The 18,111-nt window shown below is 40.0% G+C and overlaps 1 protein-coding gene across 1 annotated transcript in view; it reads left to right on the forward strand.

Annotated features, from left to right (window-relative positions):
- Positions 1-1,985: 1,985 nt before the first annotated feature.
- Positions 1,986-18,111, forward strand: part of Rc3h1 (ring finger and CCCH-type domains 1) — a 78,306-nt gene continuing 62,180 nt past the window's right edge. The window contains exon 1 of the mRNA XM_051186073.1: positions 1,986-2,127. The gene's annotated coding sequence lies outside the window, so the exon portion shown is untranslated. The remainder of the gene's footprint in view (positions 2,128-18,111) is intronic.

Raw genomic sequence — 18,111 nt, forward strand, 5'->3', positions numbered from 1 at the left:
TTAACATTTTTGGTTTTTAGTTGTTCAGAGGTAACTGAAATTATAGAAATTTTAGATAAGTGGGGACTATTGTATTCAGTAAATAGATTATAGATTTAGCTCACTACAAAAGCAACAAACACAATCAATAAAGACACCAATAAATATAAAAATAAGCTGAAATTTTACCAGCAGGAAGTTATAATCAACTACAAAGAACTTTTCATAGATGTTTAGGCAAGTGTGTGATATTTTAGAGATGATTATAAAAACTACCTGACCTATAGTCCTTGGACCTATAGTCCTTGGAAGTTGAGGAGGGAAGCTAGCCCCATGAGGCTAGCTACATTGTGTGTTCCAGGCCACCTGGGCTACAGGATAAGAGCCTGTCTCAAGAAACAAAACCTAGCCAGGGATGGGGCATATACCTATATAATCTCAGCTTTCAGGAGGTAGAGGATCAGGACTTCTAGGCTAGCCTGGACTACAGAATACCTTGTTACAAAAACTTAACTAACCCAGCTAAACCAAACCAAACCAAACCAAATCCAACCAACCAACCAACCAACCAACAAAACAAAAGAAACCAACAAACACCCAGTAATTGTTTATTGAGCGAGAGGTAGAAGTTGTTTTTTGTTTTTCTAATTAATGTTGGGTGACTTTACAGTGAAGAAAGGACAGGCTTGGGCATGGGCATAAGCCTTTAATCCCAGGCAGAGCCAGGAGGATCTCTGTGAGATGGAGGCCAGCCTGGTCTACAGAGGGAGTTTTGAGACAGCCAAGGCTACATAATAAAGAGAGCCTCTCTCAAAAAACAGAAACAGAAATAAACAAAAGGACAGAATCACAAATTCTCTGCTTTCACAGCCAAAGCCGGAAAGCAAAAAGCAGAGTGCAGTGTGGGGATTATTAAAGGGCGTTTGTTTGTTTGTTTATTTATTTATTTTACATTTTGTTTTGTTTTGTATTGTTTTTTGAGATACAGTTTCTCTGTAGCTTTGGAGGCTGCCCTGGAAGTCCCAGAGATCTGCTGGGGTTAAAAGTGTGCACCATCACCTTTAGCTTGAGGATTGTTTTAATGAGAAATTAGTACGGAATTGTATTAGAATTCCATTTCTTTTGGTTCTCCAGAACAAGTGTTTGGCTAAATTGAATTCTGACAAAGATGTGCCCGTTTTCCCAAACTAAACCAGTATCTTTATTCCAGTAGGAGTAAAAACCATCTGCAGGAAGTACCAAAGTTTAGGAGTTCTTTCCTCTGAATCGTTTTCCCTCCTTTCGTTATGGAGTACCTCCTTGCTTAAGACATTCGTAGCAGTCCCGTACAGTCCGTGGGGGCAAAGGCTGGACTCTCTGGGGACTCCATAAGAATGCTGACAAAGGCAAAAGTGAAGGGACGGAGGCCAGGATAAAAGAAAACCATCTAACACAGACCAGACAGACAGACGGACGGACGGACGGCTGAGGGGAAGGTGGGGTGTAAGTAAAAAAGATGCAAGAGTAGAAGAGTTCCGAGCTGATAAAGTGAGAAGCTCAGAGGCAGCGAGACACTCTGTAGCAGCGAGCGCACGGACTTGCCTGCCGGGACCAAAGGCGCCGTGGCCACGGGCCCGGCGGGCGGCGGGGGAGGAGGTGGGACCAGTTTCTCGGCTCTGGGCGCGACCGCGCTCGGGACACGGGCGGGGCGCGTCCTCCCGCTCCGGGCAAGGCGTTGGGTCTGGTGACTCAGAGCTTTCCTCCGGGCCACGCCCTTCTCCGGCCCCGCCCCACCTCGTTAACCACGCCCTCCACTCCGTTGGCCCCACCCTGTGAGGAGGGGCCTCACCTTCATCTCCGCCCCAGTCTCGGGGCGGGACGGAGCCTGAGGAAGAGGAAGGGGACGAGGACAACGAGCGACGGGCGGCGGAGGACGCGGAGGAGGAAGGGGAGGCCGACCAACAAGATGGCCCCTGCTGCAGGAGCAGCCTCAGCAGCAGCAGGTGGGGGACTGGAGGCGGCGCTGGCGGTGGCGGCTACGGCCGTGGTCCCGCGGCCTGGGACAGAGTCAGAGTCGATGGTGGCAGCGGCGGCGGCGGAGGCTGCCGCGACGGTGGCGACGGCCGCAGGGACCCGGAGCTGAGAGGAGCTGCTGCTCGGACCAGCGCGGTGAGCAAGTGGCGGGCGGCAGCGTGGGGAGCGGGGCGGCGGCGGCCGAGAACAATAGGCAGCGGCGGCGGGGATGGGGCTGTCCTCCCCCGCCCTGCGTCGGGACCGGCCCCGGGGCTTGTCAGTGGCCGGCGTCCTTTAGGCCTCAGGCCTCCGCGTGCCGCCCGGAGGGCCTGCCGGGGTAGGTAGGCCGAGGGGCGGTGCAGACACCGCCCTGGACGGAAGGAAGGTTGGGGCGGGGAGGGTGAGGGTTCTAGGCTGGCCGGTTCCCGGTCCCCCGGAGGACAGCTGGCGGGCCAGGAGTTGCTCTTAGAAAATGTTGTTTGGACCCCTGTCTGTGCGGTGGGGGAGGGAGAAGGCGCCTGTAAACAGCCGCCGCTCCTGCCTCGCTGCCAGGCGTGGCTGCTCCTCCCCCAGCCCCCTTCCTCGACCAAGTGGGTTTTTGGGTGTCGGTTTCCCTGGAGTTCCTGTAGGTAAACTCTATTGGCCAAGGCGAAACCATGTGCAGGTGCCTTTTTCGAAAAGACTTAAGTGCCACAACAACAACAAAAATACACAGAATACGGTTGTTGGTAAAGGATGGAGAGTAAGGGGTGGCCCTTTCCTTAACATCATTCTAAACAGCAGGTCTCTGTAAAAATCAGTGGACTCACATCCCTGGTGATGGTGAACTGAAACAAGGGCTCTTTTGAAGCAGCAATAATATAACTCTTGACATCCCAGAATAGTCAGTGAAACTGGAAACAAAGCCGCTTACTGGCAACGCGGAGACAGATTGTTAAGGTTTGAGCAGAACTTTTCCAGCTAGACGTTTTGAATTGTGTACGGCAGAGGAAATAACATTAACCATTCTGGTAAAGTGCCTATCTTCCGGAATCACTTAGTGAGGACAGAAGTAGTTCATTTGTCCCTTTACGATTTCTTCTGTTTGTTCTAATATTTTCGCCAATTTGCCCTAAAAATTATTGGAGAGGAACCTTTTTCTCTGTTTGAAAGTTCCTATTTAAAGCCTACTTTCTGATATTTAAGAAACTTTTAGCCTGGCGTTGTGATGTATGCCTGTAATCCTAGTACTCTAGAAGCTGAGACAAAAAACAAAAACAAGCAAGCAAAAACCAAATAACCAGCCAAACACTAAACAGTTGAAACTTTTACTGATAATTAAAGAAAAGAAAAACAATAATTGTGACCTGTTTTAAGTGGCAAGCCTTAGGGTGAGACAGCCCTTATTGTATATAAAGTATATTATACTGCAGTAATATCTTAAAACTTAGATTAACTTTTTCTCTTAAACTTAATTTTTCAAGTCGTTTACCACATATATTTTCAAGTAAGGGGTGGGGTGAGTTCTGTTCCAGTTTCTACTGTGTATGCAGAAAATTATATTCAAAAGCTTGAATGCGTTCAAGAAGACTGCTTAAGATCACTTGCAGGATCTATTAGGGGCTTTGTATTTCTTCCTTTAATTGTTTTGAAGACTGGGTCTTGCTGTAGCCCTATCTGGGCAGGAATTAACAATCTTCCTGTCTTAGCTTCCTGAATGCTGGGCTGAGTTCACATTCTTTTAATTATTTTCTTTTATTTTCTATTTTATTTTATTTTTGAGGCAGAGTTTCTCTGTGCAGCCTTGAGTTTCTCTGTGTAGCCTTGGCTATTCTGGAACCTGACCTTGACAGAAATCCACCTGCCTCTGTCTCCTGAATACTAGAATTAAAGGTGTTCATCACACTGCTGCCCAGCTAAGTTAGCATTCTTTTTGTTTGTTTGTTTTTCTAGACAGGGTTTCTCTTGGAGCCTTGGAGCCTTTTCAGGAACTTGCTCTATAGACCAGGTTAGCCTCAACCTCACAGAGATCCACCTGCCTCTGCCTCCTGAGCACCTGGTTATGAATTAACATTCTTAAAAGGAAAATACTGATTGATAGCTTTTGCCAATTTCGAGGGTAAATTCCTAATTAGAATTTATTTCTGTCATTGTTAGAAGCATTGTTCAGTAATTTGAAATTTAATTACTAGTTTCTAGATCTTCTTTAAGAATTAGTGGTGAATAATTATAAAACATATAAATTGAGCCATCTTATTTAGGGATTGAAGTATAGTGTAGCAGATTCATAACAATAACCTTATTTTATGCCTTAACATAGTATTGCCATGGATGATTTGATCTTTGGGATCATGGAGAAGCAACTTTTACATTACATGGTTCCTGCTAATGTGACCTGTGACTTTTGGATGGGGTGGCCAAGGATTTCAGAATACTTTTCTTTTTGTTGTTGAAGAACTCAAATTGGTGGTTTTTCTTTTCATACTGAATTTTGTTAGGCACAGATAAGAGAATCATGTGTATTGTAATGATACTTATGTTTATTTGTGGCCCTGAACATATTGCAACAATTACATAATACTAATTTATGAGTTTGTAGAGTTTAAGTTAGGAAAAAACCTCAATGTTTCATCAAGAACTTAATAATTTCATTTGAACCAGGAAGAGTTGGCTCAGTGGGTAATGCTTGCTCTGTAGGTGTGAGGACCTAAGTTCAAATCCCTAGCACTCAAGTAAAAAACCAGGTATGATGTGCATGCCTGTAAACTCTCACTGTGCTGGGGACTGGACAGGAGGATCAGTGGGTTTCTGGTCACCAGCCTAGCTCTAGATAAATTTTTTTTTTTTTTTTTTATTATGTTTTAAAGACAGGGTTTTTCTGTGTAACAGTCCTGACTGTCTTGGAACTCACTGAGATGTGCCTGCCTCTGCCTTCCAAGTGCTTTAATAAGGGATACACCACCATCATCTGGCTTATTTATTATTTTTTAAGATAGGATCTTACTATGTAAGTTGACTTTCCTGGATCTTGCTATATAGACCCAGTTGACTTCAAACTCTTAGAGGTTGTCTGCTTCTGCCTCCTGAATGCTGGAATTGAAGGCTTGTTCCACCATGTCCAGCCTTTAGATTGCATTTTCTTAGTAATATTAAGAGTTAAAAAATCTGTTGAATCCTATGAATAGATTGGAAAGGTGAATATTGTATATCATTTAAAAAATTACAGTGTTGGGGAGTGTATTTGGTTCTATGGTAAAGTGCTTGCCTAGCATTCATGAGAGCTTGGGTTCTAGCCTCAGCACTAACCGTTGTCATCAATATCAACAACAACAAACCAATGTGGTGTGGTGGCACATGCCTTTAATCCTAGCACTGGGAAGGAGAAGGCAGCAAATCTCTGAGTCCAAGGCCAGCCTGGTTCCGGGAAGGCCAGAGCTGTTACACAGAGAAACCCTGTCTTAAACCCCCTCCCCCCATTCAAAAAAAAAAAAAAAAAAAAAAAAACCAAAAACCAAAAAACCCAAACCAATCCCCACCCCAAAGTTATGGGTACTTGCTCTTAGCACTGTAGAGGCAGAGGCAGGAGAATCATTGCAAATTTGATACTAATCTGGGCTACAGAGTAAGTGCCTTAAGGAAACAAATAATAACGTGTGTGTGTGTGTGTGTGGTTTTTGAGAGCATATTCATTACAAGCATTTTAGTTTTTTTAGTTTTGTTGCATTACTGGTTGCTTTGTTACCCTTATTTCACATATACAGAATCTGGGGTTAGAAACAGCTAAGTAAATAGCAAGGTCCCATAATTAATAGGTAAGAATGAACTGAAACCTAGGTTTTGACACAAATTAGCTATTTTACCATAGCCATCACATGTGTCGTTCTAAAACCTAGAGGTACCTTCTGTATCAACAAATATCTATTTTCTATTGTGAATTATGTTTTATATATAATATTGTATTTGACCCCTAGCTTTCTGCTGCTTGTATACTGCCAAATACTTATATAATCAAGAAGTTGTATATTTGAATTTTTAAAAGAATGCTTAATTTTTCTTTTTAGTAGGTTCAAATGTGATAAAATATTCATATTTTTATCTTCAATTTTTGTGTATTAATGTATGTGTGTACACTATTTTGATTTCTGCAGAAGTCAGAGAAAGATATAGATCCAGATCCCCACGTGGTTGGTTGTGAGGCACCATGTAGGTGCTGGGAACCAAACTCAGGTTCTCTATGAGAGCAACAGGTACTCTTAATCTCTGAGTTATCTCTCCAGCACCCAGAAACTCACATTTTTAGCAAGATAGATTTTGGCATTGTTACAGTTTGTTATGCAATTATTAAATTGTACCTTTAAATTACTTCGTAAAAATTAAAAATAATTTTAATGATATATAATGATGTTAAGCTAGCTCATCTGATACTTGATATGTTTTTCTCCCCTTCTTATTCCATAGCTCATTTAGAATTCTACAATGTCTTCAAGACTTTAAGGCCTTAATATGCATTTGATGGGGTCCAATTAGTCTGTTTTTCATGTATCTATCAGTGGTCAGTCTCCCTCAAAGTGAACAAACTGTTAAATGATCCCTGTTTGGGGACTGTCTCGGGTCAGGATGTTCCTTGGCAGGGTTTTCTGACCTGGTTTAGCTTTGGCTCTGACTATATTTATGCTCAGGGGTCAGGTATTCTTCAGGATAGGTTTCAGAAAAACTTCTCAGATTGGCCTGTACCAGAACACAGATTTCAAAATCACTGTGCTTCCTAGGATTTAGTTGAGTATCTCCTAGTCAAGGCTGGATTGAATTGCCTTTGTAGGTTAGAGTGTAAGAGTAATTTTGTCAAACATTTATATAAAGAAATTTTTACTTTAGTGTTTAAGATATTTTCTTGTATTTTGAGGCATGAGATTTATCAGTCTGTAACAGCATTGTCCTATAGACCCTATGTGCTCTTTAGCCCTTTAGTTATTATTTTCTTTTGTGTATATATTTGTGTGTGCATTTACCTATTAGTGTGAGTGTGTGAATACAGGTGAAAGCCAGAGGAAGGTGTTGAGAGTCTCTTCAATATCAAGATGACTTGTGTGGGGGTAGGGGGGGTGGGGGGGGTGGGCGTATGCATGCTGCAGCATGCACACAGAGGTCAGAGGACAACTTGAAGGAGATGGTCTATGTAGTTGTTCCCAGGGGGTTGAACTCAGGTTGTCAGGCTTGGTGGAAAGTACCTTTAGCCGCTGAGCCATCCTCTCCCAGGCCCATCCACCTTTAATATTTGAGACAGGGTCTTTTAGTGAATTGAAGCTCATCTATTAGCTGGACTGGCTGGCCAATGAGATTCATAGTTCTCCCTGTTTCTTGCCACCAACACTGGCTACAGGCACCTGCCACTGTGCCCTCAGGTTGCTAAGGATCTGAATTCAGGTTCGAATGTTTGCATGTTGAGCACTTACTGGCTTGAGTCATTTCCTCAAGCTCCTTGTCTGTGTCTTGTATTTTTTAAAGATTTATTTTTAAAGCAAGTCTCTGTGTCTCTCTGTGTATGTCTGGTTCTCCCCCTCCCCCCAAGTGTGTGTGTATGTATTCACGTGTACCTATAAAATGCAGGTGCCCACAGGGTCCAAAGGACTTAATTAAGCTTATGCAGAGCATGACTAACTTTTGTATAAGTTCTAGAGCAGAATAAGATAAGAGCTATAGGAGATTAGTAAAAGAAGTTACCCCCAACAATACTTATGTCATCCTAGAGCAGTAGCTACCTGCCTAATACCTGTAGACTATTGAGAGTACCCTTCCTGATAATAAATTCACTGGAAATTTAAAAATGTTTTTATAATGTTTAGAGTCATAGAAAATTATACACGTGTAGAATAGAGAATAATGGGTTTTGTTTGAGATGCACTGGCCTCAAAATCATCTGCTGTGTAGCCAATTTATCATCCTCCTATTTCTCTCTGATCCTTCTGCCTCAACCTCCCAAGTGCTGGGACTACAGGTGTGTTCCACCACACCTAGTTTTATGCTAAGTCTGGAATCCCAGGCCTTAATATGCTAGGGAAGCATACCACCAACTGAGCCACATCCCCAAAATAAGTAGGAGAAAGCTGTTAGAACATAAACTTCCAAGTGAAAACTATCCAAGTGCTCTTTTCAATGATTTAAATTTTTTTATGTGTATGTATGTGCCTGAGTATGATGGGAGATGTCATTCTGTAAATATATTTCTCTTATTGGTTAGTGAATAAAGCACTTTTGGTCAATAGGAAAGCAAGATAGGCGGAAATAGGAGACAAGGAGGTTTCAGGAAGTAGTAGGAAGGAGATTCAAGATGGAGGGTGGAGAGAGCAGGATATCAACCCCTCCTCTGTTAAGATGATACTTAGATTGATAGAATTGGGTTAATATTTAAGACAGAGCTAACCCATAAGAAACTAGTAACAGGCCAACAGCTTTATATCTGATACAGCTTCTCTGTGTGTTATTTGGGGCTGGCATGGCTGTGGGACCAGACTGGTGGGAAAAACTGCTCATAACATGAGTATGTTGCTCCTAAGAGCATAGAAAAACCCTTCTAAATCACTTTCTACCATTATAAATAAAATTTGATAGTTTTTGATATACAAAAGTCATTAGAACAAAAATAATGCAGTGTTTAAATCTTTTAAAATATGCTTAGGAATAACTTTCAATGTCATAGAATAATACTTTGTGTTTATGTGTATACACACATATTTGCTTTTTTTTTTTTTTTTTTGTGAGATGGGGTTTCTCTGTATTGCTTTGGAGCCTGTCCTGGAACTAGCTCTGTGGACCAGGTTGGCCTTGAACTCAGAGAGATCTTCTGCCTCTCTGGTGCTGGGACTAAAGGCGTGCACCACCACCGCCCAGCTACATTTATTTATTTTTTAAAAACTATTATAATAAATGATAACAAATAAAAATCACACACCAAAATTAACCTGACCCAAAGACTGTACAACTCAATGAATTATTTCTATACAGAGTAGCTATTTGGGAAAAAAAAAAAAAAAAAAACTGTGGAGCTTCAAATTGGATTTTATATTTTAACTAATGAGTATGTATATATATTGTGTTCTTTGTGTAACAGCCCTAGAGCTGTCCTGGAACTCATTTTGTGTGTGGACCAGGCTGGTCTTGAACACACAGAAATCTGCTTATCGCCTCCTGAATGCTGGGCTTAAAGGTATGCACTACCACACCTGGTTAGTGAATATATTTTATGTGCTTATTCACCAGCAAAAAAAAAAAAAAGTCCGTGACAGAGTTAGAACTAGAAAAACAATTTGCTTTGGTCTTCTTTGATAATTCCTGTTCATTGGTTACATTAATCCTTTCTCATTACCTAATATTTAGCCTTTATTTTTCTCTCTTTTACATACTGTACCCACATGTACATTTAATTACATACATAATATATGATAATAATTATATACATGTACTGTTAGCTAGATTCCACATAAGGGAGAACATGAGTTATATTTCTTTCTGAGATTATATAGTCTTGTTTAATGTTATATATCCTAAGTCCATCCATTTTTCTGCTAATTTTGTGATTATATTTTTCTTTAGCGCTATTGTATATTTTTTATACCAAATTTTTATTATCTGTTTATCTGTTGATGAACAACTAGATTGATTCTAGTTCCTTGCTTTAGTGAATAAAGCAGCAATAAACATGGGGATACAGGTATATCTTTGGTACACTATAGAGTTCTCTGGATATATGCCTAGGAGGGAAATAGCAGGGTCATATGGTAGTTCTATTTTTAATTATTTGAGACATTTCCAAGCCATTTTCATAATGGCTGTACTACTTTGCACCTCCACCAACAGGGAGTAAGGCCCCTTCCTCACCACATCCTCTCTAACATATGCCAGATTTATTGATGACAGCCATTCTGACTTGGAATAAGGTTGAATCTCAAAGTGGTTTTAATTTGTATTTCCCTGATGACTGGGGATTTTGAACATATTTTAAAAATGTTATTGGTTATTTGTATTTCTTTTTTATTTGAAAAGTGTCTATCCACTTCAGTTGTCCAGTTGTTGGTTGGCAATTTTATTTCCTTGGTATTTAATTCTGTGATTCTTTGTAAATTCTGAATATTTAGTCTCTTGTCTGAAGTGTAGCCAGTAAAGATTTTCTCTTGTTCTATAGGCTGTTTGCTCTTACAATTTCTTTGCTGAATAGAAACTTTTTTTTTTTTTTTTTTTTTTTGAGACAGGGTCTCTACTCTCTACATATAGCTTTGGCTGTTAGAGCTGGCTCTATAGATCAGGGCTCAGTGATCCTCCTACCTCTGCCTCCCAAATGCAGGGACTAAAGGTGTGTACCTCCATTCCTGGCAGACTTTTAATTGATTTTTTTTTTTTTTTTTTTTTTTTTTTTGTACAAAGTGAAAGATGAGAATCTAATTTCATTCTGTCAGTTAGGAAATCAAGTTTTGCCAGCACCATTTGTTGAATAAGCTATCCTTTCTAGTATATATTTTTGCTTCCTTTGTGAAAAATTAAGTGGGAATAGCTTTGCCGTTTTATTTCGGGGTAGTCTGTTGTATAATAAATACATTGATCTTCCTGTTTTTGCACCAGGTACCAGGCTGTCTTCCTGACTACAGCCCTGCAGTGTCATGTGAGGTTGAGTGTTGTAATACTTCAAGCAGTGTTCTTGTTCTTTCTTTGGCTATTCATGGTGTGCTGGTTTGCATAGGCTCCTTTAGACTCTGGTTTTTGAATGCTTGGCCCATAGAAAGTGGCACTATTAAGAAGTGTGACAAGTATGTCACTGGGGGGTGGGCTTGGAGGTCTCAGATGCTCCAGCTAGGCCCAGTGCAGCTCAGTCTTTCCCCTGTTGCTGCCTGTGGATCAAGATGTGAAACTCTCAGCTCCTTCTACAGTACCATGTCTGCCTGCACACTGCTAAGCTTCTTGCCATGGCAATATTGGACTAGACCTCTGAACTGTAAGCCTGCCCCCAATTAAATGCTTTCCTTTATAAGAGTTGCCATGGTCAAGGTGTCTCGTCATAGCAATAAAACCCTAAGACACTCGGTCTTGTGTGGTTCCACAAATTTATTTAATTATTTGTTAAACTTGTGAAATATACCAGACTTTTGATAGGTGTTGGAGTAAATCTCAACTAATTGTGGTAGTATAGTCATTTCAGCAATATTAATTCTGCTAATATAGAAGCCGCAATAATTTGTATCTGAAATATCAGGTTGTTGACTAAACTAACATCTTAAACTGAATTGCATTCTTTTGTTTGAAATGAACAGATTTGAAGTGAACCATAGCCTTGGGAGGCTAGGCAGAAGCAGCCCAAGAGAACAGGAGTCAGCTGTGGAGCTGCCTTCCTGACCATGCCGAGGCCACTCTAAGTATGAGTTTTCTGGCCCAATAGGTCCTATGGCCCTGGAGCCCCAAATGGACGTTTTATTAATTATAATACTGTTGGCCAATAGTTTGGGCTTCTTATTGGCTAGCTCTGTCTTAAATTTTTTTTTTCTTTTTAGAGACAGGGTTTCTCTGGTTTTGGAGCTTGTCCTGGAACTAGCTCTTACAGACCAGGCTGGTCTCAAACTCACAGCGATCACCTGCCTCTGTCTCCCGAGTGCTGGGATTAAAGGTGTGTGCCACCACCACCCAGATTCTCTGACTTAATTTAATTATTAACCCATTTCTATTAATCTAAGTATTTCCATGTGGTTTTATCTTATTGGAGAAAGGGTCTGGACCTCTTACCCCTTTGCAGTCTCACATGGAGTCTCTCTGACTACATTTCCCAGAATTCTCATCTCCTAGACCCACCTATCTTGCTGCCCTGTTGAACAAGTGTTTTATTCATCAACCAATAAGAGGAACATATGTACAGAAGACATCCCCATCACACTCCTGTGCCAGAGGGACATGCCAGCCTGCTTCCTACATGTGAAAAAGAAAGTAATACTTTGAGGGTGTTTGTCATGTAGCTCTGTGAGGTTCTCATGCCAGTTTCTGAATATCATCTCACTAGAGATGTTTTTCAAGTTGACCTCTACCATAATGACTTAAAACTTTGTTCTTAACTACCATGATTACTTTTTCAGGCCTGGAATTATAAATCTTAATTGAATTTGACAGTGACTCCATCAGCTCCTGAGGTTTTGTTTTGTTGGGGATATGGTAACCCTGTAGCTGGGGCTGGCCTGAAACCCACTATGTATTGTCCAGGCTATCCCTAAATTCATGGTGACCCTCCTGTCTCAAGTGATTGTTCCCACAACCAGCTGGACAGAGTGTTGTGATTGTTAATAAAATCCCCATTTGTTAGAAAGAAGTCTTCATATTAACATGTTTTTCCTCTGGTCTCTTTCTGTAAGGTTAGTAATAATGCTTTTTTGTTTCATTTGTCATTCTACTATTTTGTATACACTTTCAACTTTCTTGGTTAATGTTTCTCTAAATGTTTGTCAACTTGTCATTTTTTATTTTGCTTGTTCTTTAGAGAAGGTGTCACACTGAAGCTCAGACTAGCCTGAAGTTCATTGTGTATCCCAGGCTAGCCTCAGATTTACAGAAATCATTTTGACTCAGCCCTAAAAGTGTTAAGGATTATAGGTCTGAGCCTTCCCTTCCTTCTAGATCAGGAATGGTGGCCCATCATTAATGGGACATTGTTTCAAAAATAAAAAGGGGTTGGCAATGTAGCTTAATGATGGGGCACTTGCTAGGTATATCCAAGGCTCTGTATTCAGTATCTAGTACTGAAGATAGGAGAAAAGAAAAGAACAACAGACAATGGTTTCACCTTAATGTTGCTATCTGCATGTGAGGGAAAACAGTAGTCAAGGATGATTCTTCATGCCTCTGTCACAAGTAGTCAGTTTAGCACCATGGTATTTGTTCATGCCTTTAATCCCAGCAATCAGGAGGCAGAGGCATAGGCAGGTAGACCTTTTGAGTTTGAGGCCAGCCTCTGGTCTACAGAGAGTTCCAGGGCTACACAGAAAAGTCCTGTCTTGTAAAATAAACAAAAAGCAGAAGGTTTTTTTGGGGATGAGGTGGTTTAAGACTTAGGAATATTGATAGCCTAGCTGAGCCTTGTTTGTTTATATATACTATACTCTTGGCATTCAAAAACAATGTCTGAATTTGAGATGTTGCTTTCAAAGTCAGCAGGACCTAGTTGGTAGTAGGAAGCATATAAATAGACTAAATCACTGTAGACAACATAGAAAAGAGAATTGAAGAAATTAGATCAATCACCAACAATCAATCCAATGTGGGGAAAAGAAGCAGCACTTAACAGTCAAGGAGAGCTTGGCATAGGCAGGATTTGTAGGAGTAACTGACATTATTAAATGCATTATAGAAAGAGTTAAGATTTGAAGGGTGATCTTTGAATTTCATGAAAAAAATCCTTTGTATGTTAAAGATATATTACAAATTAGAGGTTAAATTAAGTTGAATGGTAATTTGAACATGAATAATTAGAAGGCAAATGGTAAGAGTCTAGAAGATTGGCAGAGTTGGGAGAGTTTTGTTTAGTTTGAGACAAGTTTCATTATGCAGTCCTGGCTTGGTCTGGAAATCACAGATAGCTGCCTGCCTCTGTCTCCCCATGCAGGGATTAAAGGCCTGTGCCCGAGGACATTTTTCTTTTTTAAAATAAGAGACAAACGTTGGAGACATTCCCTCTTCCCACCCTCAGGCATTCTGAGCAGTCATTTATACACACTGTTGGTACATGAACTAGTAAAGAAGGACAAATTGAAGAAACACAGAATTAAAAGCTGGTCTGAAAAATGCACTGGGCACAAGTAGATTTTTCTTTTAATTGTGAACATTTGTCTCTACATTCAGAGTTACTGTTTGCCAATCAGATTTGTCGTGACTCAAAATAACTCGGGATTGGAGGACTCTTACAAACAAAAACCTACCATTTTACAGCCAGGCATGGTGGCATATGTCTAAACTTTATTCTCCCCCTCCCCCCCAATTTCATGTGCATTGGTATTTTTGCCTGCATGTATGTTTGTATGAGGGTGTCAGATCCCTTGGAACTGGAGTTACAGTTGTGAGCTGTTATGTGGGTGCTTGGAATTGAACCTGGATCTTCTGGAAGAACCGCCAGTGCTCTTAACTGCTGAGCCATCTCCCTGGCCCTTAAAGCCTGCATTCATTCATTCATTCATTCATTATTTATTTATTTATTTATTTATTTATTTATTTATTTATTTATTTTTAGCCTCCTCCCAATATAGGGTTTCTCTGTATACCTTTGGAGCCTGTCCTGGAACTCTGTCCTCAAACTCACAGAGATCCACCTGTCTCTGCCTCCCAAGTGCTGGGATTAAAGGCTTGGGCCACCACTGCCTTAAGCAAAGGAAGGAAGAGTGTGATTTTGTAGCCTGGGCTACACAGTGAGAGCCTGCCTAAGAAAAACAAAGTACATTTTTCAGAGAAGGGCTGATTTTAAAAGGTGGCTTGAACTACTACTAACAGTCTGATAAAAATCTTGAAGCTTTCTTCTACTTTGGACTATTGTGATTTAGAAAAGTTTTGTAATTAAGAAATAGCAAGGTGGTAGAGAGATTGGTTACATATTGAGAGGCAGAGAAGCCCAGCCTGGACTACAAGTTGAGTTCCAAGATAGCCAGGGCTACACAGAGAAACTTTGTCTTGAAAAGCCAAAGTAAAAATAAAAGCCAAAGTAAACTACAGAGGAACCAAGTGCAGTTTGCAGCATCCGCACAGCTGCTTGTACCTCCAGTGCTATCACCCATTTCTGGCCTCTGTGGGCACTTGCAACAGCTGTGTTCATACCCCACAGACACACACAGAAGCATAATTTTAAAATATTTTTTTAAATTAAAATATTTTAAATTAAAATATTTTTAAATATCTTTTACAAAGAACCATTTTAGGAATTTGTGTTTTATTTAAAAGCAGTGAAAAAAGATTGTAAATAAAATGCACAGTGAATGTGTTCTAAATTATTACTGATTTTAGTAATCAGTTCTCACTGGCTTAGCATTAAATGTACAGAACATTGTTTTATGTACTTGTCAGTATAGTGTAGGTAATATTTAATAGAATGCTAACATAGAAAGCTTAAAAAATAACTTTTGTAATTGTGACATGATCTGTAAATTGTTCTTGCTACTAAGTTAAAGTTCCTTGTAAGATGATGGTTTGTGTCTGGCTGCTTTGTTCCTTCACTTCCTTAGTGACTGCTGTTTTCCTCTTCAGTGTTCACATAATGTATTATGACTTGAATCTAGAAGACATAAAGTTAGAGGCTGCTGTGAACACTTTTGTGAGTACTGTGCTTTAGTCTCTTGTCAGGTACCTTCCTCAGGAGTGGTTTTTATCTTTTGTCACTGCTTTTCTTGCTACGTTTTGGTGCTAGGTTGAAACTAAAAGTGATTCTTTGCCTCTGAAAACAGTAAAACTAAGCCAGTTAGCTAACTGGAAGCAGAGGCAAGAAGATCCCTGGTTCAAGGCCAGCCTGTTTACTTAGGACAATGGTTCTCAACTGCATAAGGCTGTTCAATATAGTTTCCTATGTTGTGGTAACTCCAACTATAGAATCATTTTTGTTGCTACTTCGTAACTCTAAGTTTGGTAGTGTTATGAAATTGTAATGTAAACATCTGATATGTGACCCCCGTGAAAGAGGCTTTCCACCCCAAAGGGGTTGCAACCCACAGAAAATCACTGCCTTAGTGAGTTCCAGGCTAACCCAGGCACATGTAGAGACCCTGTCTCAAAAAACAAAAACCTACTTGAATCTTCCCTGTTAGCTTTTTCCCCTAAGGGGGCTGACAAAGTTTTCAGGCTTCTTACCCTCTAATCTTTTCACTTCATATATGTTTTGGGAGTTGTACATTTATAGAAACATTAGCATATGAAATTATATCTAGTGTATATTTGTGCTGTATGGTTAGAATTCAATCCATATGTTTTATAAGGAGATATTTTTAGAATCAAAATTGTGTCTTTCCTCAAAAGGGTATCATTACTAGAAACTTCTAATCTTCAAATCCTAGACTATATTTTTTTCTGTGAGTTCCTGATGCTCTATTGGAATTACAATACTTAAGTGTAATATAAGCTTTTATTTTTCTTTGGGTTGTTTATTACTTAGCTTCAGTTTTCAGGACAGTTACACATTTTCTCTTCTTTGATGTGGTCCCTTCAAGCTTGTTGCTATAGAAATGTTCCAGAGAAGTGGCAAATTAGGTTAAGGTCAAGAAAGATTTTTTTTTTGTTTGTTTGTTTGTTTTGCTTTTCAAGACAGGGTTTCTCTGTGTAGCTCTGTCCTGGAACTTGCTCTATTGACCAGGCTGGCCTTGGAACTCACAGAGATCTGCCTGCTTCTGTCTCCTGAGTGCTGGGATTAAAGGTGTGTGCCACCACCACTCAGCTAAGAGTAATGATTCTTAAGAAGTTGTTGTCTTAGGGTTCCTATTGCTGTGAAAAGACACCATGACCATGGCAACTCTTATAAAGGAAACGTTTAATTGGGGTGGCTTTCTTACAGTTCAGAGTTCAGTCCATTATCATCATAGAGGGACATGGTGGTATGCAGGTAGACATGGTGCTGGAGAAGTAGATGAGAGTCCTACATCTTACAAGCAACAGGAAGTGGTCTGAGACTCTGCTTGGTGTCTTGAGCATATATGAGACCTCAAAGCCTGCCTCCACAGTGACATGATTACTCCAACAAGGCCACACCTATTCCAAGACCATACCTCTTAATATTGCCACTTGCTTTGGGGGCTTTTTTCTTTCAAACCACAACAGTTGCCATGTGGGATAGGATGAGAAGTGATCTATGATTTTTTTTCTTTACAAAAATAAGTTTGTGGGGGGGCTGGAGAGAAGGCTCAGTGGTTAAGAACACCAGCTGTTATTCCAGAGGTCCTGAGTTCAATTCCCTGCAACCACATGATGGCTTACAACCATCTGTAATAGGATCTGGTGCCCTCTTCTGGCCTGAATGGATAAATACAGACAGAACACACTACATACATAATAAATAAATCTTTAAAAAAAAAAAATAAGTTTGTGTTTTTAATAGTTTTCTTAGGCAGCCTAAACCTAAACTAAAACCTGTTATTCCTAATTCAATAGTTAATTAGCTGAAAATGCTACCCACCCTCAAATGTTTATCATCTATAAACATGTATACTTATGTCAGGAAAAGAAGTTGCTTACAACAGGTAATTATGAATTTTAGCTTTTTTCTAAACCAGAGTCATATAAAATTAACCTGTAATTTTAAGGTATGAGATGGTAATATGGTTGCAACATTTAACCTTTTCACAGTAGTGTAATGTAGCTGTTCAGTAGGGCTATTGCTCTGCTTATAGAAAAATCTGACCAGTGGACATTTTAGAAATACAGACTTGCAAAACAAAGCTATAAAAAAATCCTTTAATGTTTTGCAGGTTTACTGATGAATAAGTTTATAGAAAATAAAGTTCACTTAAGTGTAGAATTCACTTTAATCCCAGCACCTGGGAGGCAGAGGCAGGCGGATCTCTGAGTTTGAGGGCAGTCTGGTCTATAAAACTAGTTTCAGGGCAGGTCCCAAAACAATACAGAGGAACCCTGTCTTGAAAGACTGGAAAAAAAGTGTGTGTGTGTGTGTGTGTGTGTGTACATATATATATATATATGTATGTATGTATGTATGTATGTATGTATATGAATGAGAGTTGTGCAGCTGTCACAGTTAATCTGGCTTTAGATTTCCTGTGATTTAAAATTTTTTTCCTAATGTTAATCACTGTTAACTTACATCTGTAACTTAACACAAATTACAAGTTTAAAAGTAGCAGCTTAGGAGTTTAGGAGTTTGGCTTCTCTGAATTGTAGTCCTGCCATTTACTTTAAGTGCCTCTCTATATGTAGCCTTTTAAAAGTTTGAATTGGGCAATAAACTGTATTACAGCATTGATAGCATTTCATTGGAATCCCCTTATCTTCTTGGGATACTTTTCAAGACCCCAGCAGATGCCTTAAATCATAGGTGATGCTACTCTATGCATAGAGCATAATACATGGTCTGTCTTATGTGGTTCATGCCTTGATCCCACCTTTGCATTGTTGATTTTGTACTTTAGGCCATTTATTGAGAAGTTGTTCAAC

Source organism: Phodopus roborovskii, unplaced genomic scaffold (genome assembly GCF_943737965.1).
Source record: "Phodopus roborovskii unplaced genomic scaffold, PHOROB, whole genome shotgun sequence".
Taxonomy (NCBI): Eukaryota; Metazoa; Chordata; class Mammalia; order Rodentia; family Cricetidae; genus Phodopus; species Phodopus roborovskii.